Here is a 9,568-nt window from a genome sequence, read left to right as displayed (position 1 = left end):
GTTTTAATGTTTGAAAACTTTTGATGTTTGCCTTTATTTTAAATTTGAATTTGAATGGGATTGAATCATTGTGAGGTTAACAACAGTAATCTTGGTGACGTGACATCATTAGCAGGGAATTGCTATAGCATAACTAACCGGGCGTTACAAAAGTTAACCCTCAAACCGCTCGCAACCATCCGGACATGGTTTTCCATCCAATACGGTCCTATATACTCCCTAGGCTAGTATGGATGTGCATTTTCCTGTAAACCAAAAAGAAACTATGGGGCTTTACGGGCGTCTGTACCACTCCAACGGTGGCTTCTTACTCCCATGGCCCACCAGAAATACCTCTCCCGCGCCCGTACCCCTTCACATGAGAAGCAATTAGTTGGCACTGCTCTAGAGCACCGGTACCTCATTCTTGCCGATTTGGAGTAGCCACGGTGAATATACTGATGTTGAGGAGAAGTACCACCCACAAAAATCAATGTAATGGATTGATGAATTGAATGCTTCTCTGGAAATAATTGATCAGGGGCAAGCCAAGGATGAGGATAGTCCTTACTACTTTAATAATACTCAATTTGAAAGTCCAAGAAAATACTTCAATTTAATTCAAATTTTAGACTCATTTTGTTATCTTTAGATAAATGCAACATAAATATGTAGACAAGACCTGTGTTTGTCTTTTATTCCCAAGTTTGAACTAGTATAGTTAGAGTTCTTACATGGTAGTACATGTCATTTTATTTTTTCACCGCTACAATGACCAAACCATGGACTAAGAAAACGGTGTTTCATATATCTAGTACTAGAGTTATTTTCTTCTCAGTTAGTACCGAAGATGCCAAATGGCGTGATGGTGCAATATGGAGGGATGTAGACATTGCACATTGGAGGTAGCGTCTGTAGCGCTAGGTTCCTTATTTCCTCGAACTAGGCAGTTGTTGAGGCTAGACAGAGCCCTGGGCCTGTGGGTTTTGCTGAGATGGCCGGAAGGAGCCCTGGCCTGATGGATATTGTTGCTGAGGCTGTTGGAAGGAGACCTGGCTCGATGGTTGTTGTTGTTGTTGTTGTTGTTGTTGTTTTTGTTGTTGATGTAGAATAATAGCGTGGACAACATTGTGGATGGCTTGGCACTGCGACTGCTCAGGGATCGGTCATAGGTGCTGAAAACACAATTCTTGCAACAGCTGGTAAGTACTTTGTTGCAAAACTTGTGATCTTCCATGCGCTATGTTGTGTTGCTGCAATACAACATCCATGCATGGAATCAGTTGTTGTTGCAAAATTTGTTGAAGGATTTGTTGTTGTTGTTGTTGTTGCTGCTGCGAAATTGGTTATTGTGGTTGCAAATACTGTGGTTGCGGTTGTGGATATGGTTGTTGTGGTCGAAATGGTTGCGGCTGCGAATATGGTAGTTGCGGCTGCGGAAATGTTTGCAGCTGCAGATATGGTTGTTGTGATGGAAATGGTTGCGGCTGTGGATATGGTTGTTGTGGCGGAAATGGTTGTTGCTGCCCTAGAAATTGTTGTTGTTGTACCAATGGAACTTGCTCTTGTGGCTGTTGCTAAGATGGATTTTGTGGCTGCAATTGTGGCACTGGAATTCTAAATGCAGTTGTGGCGGTGGTCGCCATGATAGCAAGGAGGGCAAGGATGAGAAAGGTCTTCATGGTGGATTTGTATTGACCACAGCTTGCTTGGCTTAAATGATGCACTCTACTTATGAGAATGATGGATGAGGAAGGTTGAGTGTCATGCTATGGGGCTATTTATAGCTGCCATGGAATGATCTCTTTCACAATTGGCATTTGCTTGTGTGGAAAATGCTTGGATTCTTCTCAAAATCATAATTTGGTATGTTCTGTTTGGTGGCACTACTTACAAGTGTATTCTTGTACTGGTCATTAAAGTTCCTTGTTGTTGCACTATCATTCCACCACCAAAAAGGTGTGACAACACGCATGACTCATCTTATTCACTTTACAGCTCAAACACTAATCTAGATTGCCTATTTTTCTGAAACTAAGTTTGTAATTTTCCGCAAATTGTTACGCATAAATTTGATAAGCATGGCTGTCACGGTACTTAGTTTGTAATCTCGTGTGGTCTGTTAAGATAGATAAGAGTAGTAATGTAACTTGCTTTAGTAGGCCATGACTCATCAAATTCCTTTTACATGTCAAGTGTTGTAGTGTTCTAGAAGTTATTAACAAGCATAAATTTTGTAATGTTCTACAAGTTGTTACGTGTAAACTAGATAATCTTGACTTGCTCACAAACAAGATTGTACTCACTAGTCATCTACCCATGCAACTACACGGCCTAGCTATTATATGGGTACATATTTATTAACTAGGACGTGCGTCATGATATTGAAGAAGGATGGTGGGAACACCAGCTCGAAACTGACAAGACATTGCGCCACATCACTCCTTAGCCTTGGTACGATTTCTGGATCGATCACCTTCTGAGAGATTGCATTGAGGAATGCACATAGCTTCACAATGGCTAATCGGACGTTTTCCGGTAGAAGCCCCCTCAATGCAACCGGAAGCAGTTGAGTCACAATCACGTGGCAGTCATGAGAGTTTAGGTTCTGAAACTTTTTCTCTGGCATATTTATTATTCCCTTTATATTCGACGAGAAGCCAGTCATGACCTTCATACTGAGCAGGCATTCAAAGAAGATTTATTTCTCTTCTTTCGTAAGAGCGTAGCTGGCAGGACCTTTATACTGCTTCGGAGGCACGCCATCTTTTTCGTGCAAACGTTGTAGGTCCTCCCGTGCCTCAGGTGTATCTTTTGTCTTCCCATACACGCCCAAGAAGCCTAGCAGGTTCACGCAAAGGTTCTTCGTCACGTGCATCACGTCGATTGAGGAGCGGACCTCTAGGTCTTTCCAATAGGGTAGGTTCCAAAATATAGATTTCTTCTTCCACATGGGTGCGTGTCCCTCAGCGTCATTCGGAACAGCTAGTCCACTGGGACCCTTTCCAAAGATTACGTAGTGTAAATCATTGACCATAGCAAGCACGTGATCACCGGTGCGTATGGCGGGCTTCTTCCGGTGATCTGCCTCGCCATTGAAATGCTTGCCTTTATTTCGACATTGATGGTTGGTCGGAAGAAATCAACGATGGCCCAGGTACACATTCTTCCTGCATTTGTCCAGGTATATACTTTCAGTGTCATATAAACAGTGCGTGCATGCGTGGTATCCTTTGTTTGTCTGTCCTGAAAGGTTACTGAGAGCGGGCCAATCGTTGATGGTCACGAACAGCAACGCCTTAAGGTTAAATTCCTCCTATTTGTGCTCATCCCACGTACGTACACAGTTTTCATTCCACAGCTGTAAAAGTTCTTCAACTAATGTCCTTGGGTACACATCAATTTCGTTGCCGGGTTGCTTAGGGCCTTGGATGAGAACTCGCATCATAATGAACTTCCGCTTCATGCACATCCAAGGAGGAAGGTTATACATACATAGAGTCACGGGCCAGGTGCTGTGATTCCTGCTCTGCTCCCCGAAAGGATTAATGCCATCCGCGCTTAAAGCAAACCATACATTCCTTGGGTCCTTTGCAAACTCATCCCAGTACTTTCTCTCGATTTTTCTCCACTGCGACCCGTCAGCGGGTGCTCTCAACTTCCCATCTTTCTTTCGGTTCTCACTGTGCCATCGCATCAACTTGGCATGCTCTTCGTTTCTGAACAGACGTTTCAACCGTGGTATTATAGGAGCATACCACATCACCTTCGCAGGAACCCTCTTCCTGGGGGGCTCACCATCAACATCACCAGGGTCATCTCGTCTGATCTTATACCGCAATGCACCGCATACCGGGCATTCGTTCAGATCCTTGTATGCACCGCAGTAGAGGATGCAGTCATTAGGGCATGCATGTATCTTCTCCACCTCCAATCCTAGAGGGCATACGACCTTCTTTGCTGCGTATGTACTATCGGGCAATTCGTTATCCTTTGGAAGCTTCTTCTTCAATATTTTCAGTAGCTTCTCAAATCCTTTGTTAGCCACAGCATTCTCTGCCTTCCGCTGTAGCAATTCCAGTACGGTACCGAGATTTGTGTTGCCATCTTCGCAATTGGGGTATAACCCTTTTTTGTGATCCTCTAACATGCAATCGAACTTCAGCTTCTCCTTTTGACTTCCGCATTGCGTCCTTGCATCGACAATGACCCGGTGGAGATCATCATCATTGAGCACATCATCTAGTTCCTCTTGATCTTCAGCAGCTTCACCCGTTGCAGCATCATTGGGCACATCGTCTGGTTCCTCTTGATCTTCACCAGCTCCCCCCATTGCAGCATCACCGTATTCAGGGGGCACATAGTTGTCATCGTAGTCTTCTTCTTCGCCGTCTTCCATCATAACCCCTATTTCTCCGTGCCTCGTCCAAACATTATAGTGTGGCATGAAACCCTTGTAAAGCAGGTGGGAGTGAAGGATTTTCCGGTTAGAGTAAGACCTCGTATTCCCACATTCAGTGCATGGACAACACATAAAACCATTCTGCTTGTTTGCCTCAGCCGCATCGAGAAACTCATGCACGCCCTTAATGTACTCGCGGGTGAGTCTGTCACCGTACATCCATTGCCGGTTCATCTACGTGCATTATATATAATTAAGTGTCCAAATTAATATAAGTTCATCATCACATTAAAACCAAAGTGCATACATAGTTCTCATCTAACAACATATAGCTTTCCAGAGCATCTAATTAATTAAACCATACATTGAAACTATGTAAAACATTTCAATGCGAAAACAAATGCGATCATAATCGCAACCAAGGTAACAATTGATCCAATGGCATAATGATACCAAGCCTCGGTATGAATGGCATATTTTCTAATCTTTCTAATCTTCAAGCGCATTGCATCCATCTTGATCTTGTGATCATCGACGACATCCGCAACATGCAACTCCAATATCATCTTCTCCTCCTTAAATTTTTTTATTTTTTCCTTCAACAAATTGTTTTCTTCTTCAACTAAATTTAACCTCTCGACAATAGGGTCGGTTGGCATTTTCGATTCACATACATCCTAGATAAATAAAATCTATGTCACGTTGGTCGGCATAATTTTCATAAACAATAAATGAACCAATAGTTATAAAGATAATATACATACCACATCCGAATCATAGACAGGACGAGGGCCGACGGGGGCGGATACCAAAACCATCGCACTATATAAGATGCAATAATAAAAGTAAGAAAATGATACAAGTATCTATCTAAACATACAAGTAAGAATATTTTTCCTTTCAGAAAGAAGATAAGAACAAGAGGCTCACCACGGTTGTGTCGGTGATGAGATCGGCGCGGGTGATCAACGGCGATGAAGACGGGGACGGGGCGTGACGGACCGCTAAATCTAGACAAATCTCGAGGAAAATGGAGCTTGGAGGTCGAGCTTCGAGAGGAGAAATCTTAAGTAGTGTGGCTCGGGCATTCCATCGAACACCTCATGTGCATAGGAGGTGAGCTAGAGCACCACAAAGCCCTCTCCCCCTCGGCCACAGAAAAACAGAGCACTGGGGTGCTCTGCTCACGAGCGATGGGTATATATAGGCACCTCATTGGTCCCGGTTGGTGACATGCGCCGGGACTAAAGGGGAGCCTTTGGTCCCGGTTCAAGCCTCCAACCGGGGCCAATGGTGGTGGGCCAAGAGCGAGGCCTATTGGTCCCGGTTCATCCCACCAACCGGGACCAAAAGGTCCAGATGAACCGGTACCAATGGCCCACGTGGCCAGGCCGGCCCCCTGGGCTCACGAACCGGGACCAATGCCCACATTGGTCCCGGTTCTGGACTGAACCGGGACTAATGGGCTGACCCGGCCTGGACCAAAGCCCTGTTTTCTACTAGTGGTACTCAAACCATATATAATATATATTTCTCTTTTAGTACATTAGTAAGTGCTCCTAACTTAACCAACAAACACAATGTTATACTTAATTGAGGCTTTATCTATCTAGCATCATATTAGATAGTAAACTTTAAAATTAATGGATGCAGTTGTGAAACAATCCTATTCAAGAATCTGCCTTTGCAGAATGATATTCCTTCAATTGATATTTACTAGTACAAATGCCCATGCGTTGCAACGGGCAAATAAAAGTGCGCTTCATGTGCCATTTCTTGTATCAAAGGCTGATAAACCAGAGTAATAATGTTAAACTCTAATTTTTTCCGGAGCTTGAAGTGTGGACATGAAGAACCAACCTAACTTCCCACATCTGTTGGAAGAATAGTTGTGCATGGAATAGTATGTGAATCGGTTATATATTTTGCTTTTTGAAAGACAACACAAATATTTCTTTATTTTTTAAGAAATCGACTATTTTTTAATTTCTTATTAGAATTGGAATATGTTTTGAAGTCGAACATTATATAAACAAGCGATTTCTTGATTTTTTAATGATTTTTTGAACAATTATAACTGGTTTTTAATTGGAACCAATTTTGGGAATTTTCAGCATTTCTTAAAAAGTTTAAACATATTTAAAACATGAATATATTTTTTGAAACCAAGAACATTTAGAAACACTCACTATCTTAAAAAAACACGCCTTCGTGTTGGTAAATAAAAATGATTATTGGTGTCCGCATCATGGAGTAGAGTTAAGATAGTCATAGTGGTGTCCTTTGATGGCACTCCTTTAGCTTAGCACTACCACCGGGTGAAAGAGTGGTGTATTTATTTTTAGTGCGACATACAAACATTGGAATGTTCTATACTAACCGAGAGTTTAAAAACTAATCCAAAAGTTTTTTTTTAGAATTTTCAAAACATTTGAATGCAAAGCATTGTTACTATGTTCAATTTCTTAGAGATAGTTGTTTGCTTGGTTTGGAAGGGTTCATTTTTTCATATCAAATAAATGTATTGGTTAGTTTCGTTTTAACCCTGAGAACCAATCTCTGATTGGATGGTTTGCAGGGCGGTGATACCCAATAGAGCAAGAATTAAAACCTAACTTTCACACTTAATTTCATGTTTCACAAAGGTGAAATATTTTTTCAGTGCATGGTGACGTTCGCGTCGAAGCGAGACACTTGTGGTGTGTTCATCAATCTCAAGACCTGTCGGCTCAGTCTCCCTAGGTGTTCATGTATGTACGTGTTTGTGAGTCTGTGTTTGTCTTTGTTTCTCAAAAGAAGGTTCCCTTTAACCTTTGTATGCATCATTTAATGTGTCGTGCATTGAACCGGAAGGAGAAAGTCTTCGCATGTTTTCAGTGACTCGTTCATGTTGCCACTTTTCATTTTTGCCACCGTCGTGAATGATGATACAATTTTTGGTGTACACAATTCGGAAAAAGATTAATGAAACTACATTCATGTCCTTCGATGTTGCCTCAATGAACATCACACTATCAGCGGATGTGAGAGGAGTGGTGCATTGAAGTGGGATTATTTATATACAGTTATTTATTAATATTCGAAAGCTAACATGTTTTTGCTATGTTGATTTCGGTTTTAGAAAATGTTGGTTGTTTGGTTTGTCAAATTATATTATGTTTGGACTTGGCCCAAACACAAGCTTCTCGTGTAGATTGTAGGCTCTTTCCTCGAAAAAACACGCACACTTCGAATCGTCCAGAAAGGCACACAAACATCTCTTTCCGTTCCACCTAACAATAACAAAGAAAAGTTTCCTAGCACATAATCTTAGTGTGCATGTATCCAACGGCTTGGAAAGGTGATTGAGACTACATTAAATCTCAATTGACTGAGATTTAGCGAACCCCTTTGAAATTAGTAGCTAAACTCACTAAAAGGAAATATCTAGCTCAAAGTTTAGGTGTGAGAGGGGAGCTTGTATCAACCATGGTTTCAATATTTCCATGGTCCTCAAAAAAAAATAACTGATCCAACTGCTGAGAACTTAAGTTGGAGCCTTATGTAACAATTTTCTAAGTTCACCAACTAAATTGTCTAATTTCACTGCGCAATGTATTTTCATTTATTTTCTCTGTTGTGTATGTCAATACATATTTATCGATATATGTCGAGCAAGGTTTGTAGTTCATTTACCACCTAGGTACCTTTTTTCAAAATGGAATAATTGTGAATGTGTTAACACGGTAAAAACATATGCTAGATAACACGTTTTTATTTTATTTTTGCAAATAGTTGACCCGTATTACTCAAATTCGGTAAAACTTGAGTCATACGCGCCTCCCATACTGAAATGCGACACAAATTTGGATGTTTAACTTGGAACACTCAAAAGTTCCTTGACTATTCATTCAAGTACAAACTAATAATGTTGTCAATATCATGACAGGAATAATATTTGAAGATGCTTAATGGAGATACAATGGATGTCGTGTTCTCGGTAGTCATATATACATATGTTTCCCATTTTTTTCTTACTGACTATGTTAAAATAGTCTAGTTTGACATAACCGTTGGCTTTCGTTAGACAATCAACAGGATCTATCTGTCACATGCCAAACACTACCGACGACAGCTGAGTTTTCAAACGATATCATCACAGTTTGTCATCATTGACATTGCCTACCTGTTTCACGCACACTTTCATTTGCTGCTTAATAGTTCAGATGCGGATCCCGTTTAGGCCTTGTTTGGTTGCGTGTGAATCCGAGTGTATTGAAGGGGTTTGAGGAGGACTTAAACCTCTTAGAAGTCAAAATACGAACCAATCCTTGCCAATCCCCTCCAATCCTCTTGGGGAGAGGATTAACCGAACAAGCCCTTAATTAGACACCCAAAGCAATGAAGTCCAGCTGTGATGTGGCGATCCGAAGGATCTGTACTGTATGTGAGAGAATCATGCGAATGATTTGCTAGATTTCTGATGATGCTTCCCCGTAAAACGGAAAAAAATTATATGAGACCAGGTCTCACGGTTAGCTGGTGAGACCCGTTCTGATGGATGACACGTGGCATTCACAAATCACAAAGCATCTAATCTCTCTCCCCCCTGATTTTAAGTGGGGGTGGGGGATGCTTTGTGATTTGTGAATGCCACGTGTCATTCATCAGGATGGGTCTCGCGTGAGACCTGGTCTCATAGAATTCTTTTCCCCGTAAAACTGGACACCGCACTCTTGATTTCCAGCTGTGAAGCTGCCTCGTTCTTTCTGCAAGGACGGTTGATGTATTTTCTTTAAGAAATTAATGAAAATGGGCAATGAATGGTTGAAAAAAAAAGCATAAGCATGGTTGCTTCAGGCCACTGAAGAACCAGAGAAAACTCTGGCCTCTTCTGACTTGGAACAGTCAAAAACCCTAATAAAACCATTCGCGCACAAAACATGGTGTCGAATCCCTGGAAAAGACATGTCCAAAGATAGGCTAAATTAGAACAATGCAGCTGTCGTTCTCTGAATATTGCCTCGTTCTTTCTGCAAGGACAGTTGATGTATTTTCTTTAAGAAATTAATGAAAATGGGCAATGACTGGTTGAAAAAAAAAGCGTAAGCATGGTTGCTTCAGGCCACTGAAGAACCAGAGAAAACTCTGGCCTCTTCTAACTTGGAACAGTGAAAAACCCTAATAAAACCATTCGCGCACAAAACA

At 41.5% G+C, this 9,568-nt stretch overlaps 1 pseudogene; it reads right to left on the bottom strand.

Moving 5' to 3' along the window:
* Positions 1-635: 635 nt before the first annotated feature.
* Positions 636-1,711, bottom strand: LOC125516086 (annotated as a pseudogene).
* Positions 1,712-9,568: the final 7,857 nt, after the last annotated feature.

This window comes from Triticum urartu, chromosome 6 (genome assembly GCF_003073215.2).
Source record: "Triticum urartu cultivar G1812 chromosome 6, Tu2.1, whole genome shotgun sequence".
Classification (NCBI taxonomy): Eukaryota; Viridiplantae; Streptophyta; class Magnoliopsida; order Poales; family Poaceae; genus Triticum; species Triticum urartu.
Note: the sequence above shows the minus strand (reverse complement) of the source record. Positions and strands in the feature narration are given on the sequence as shown.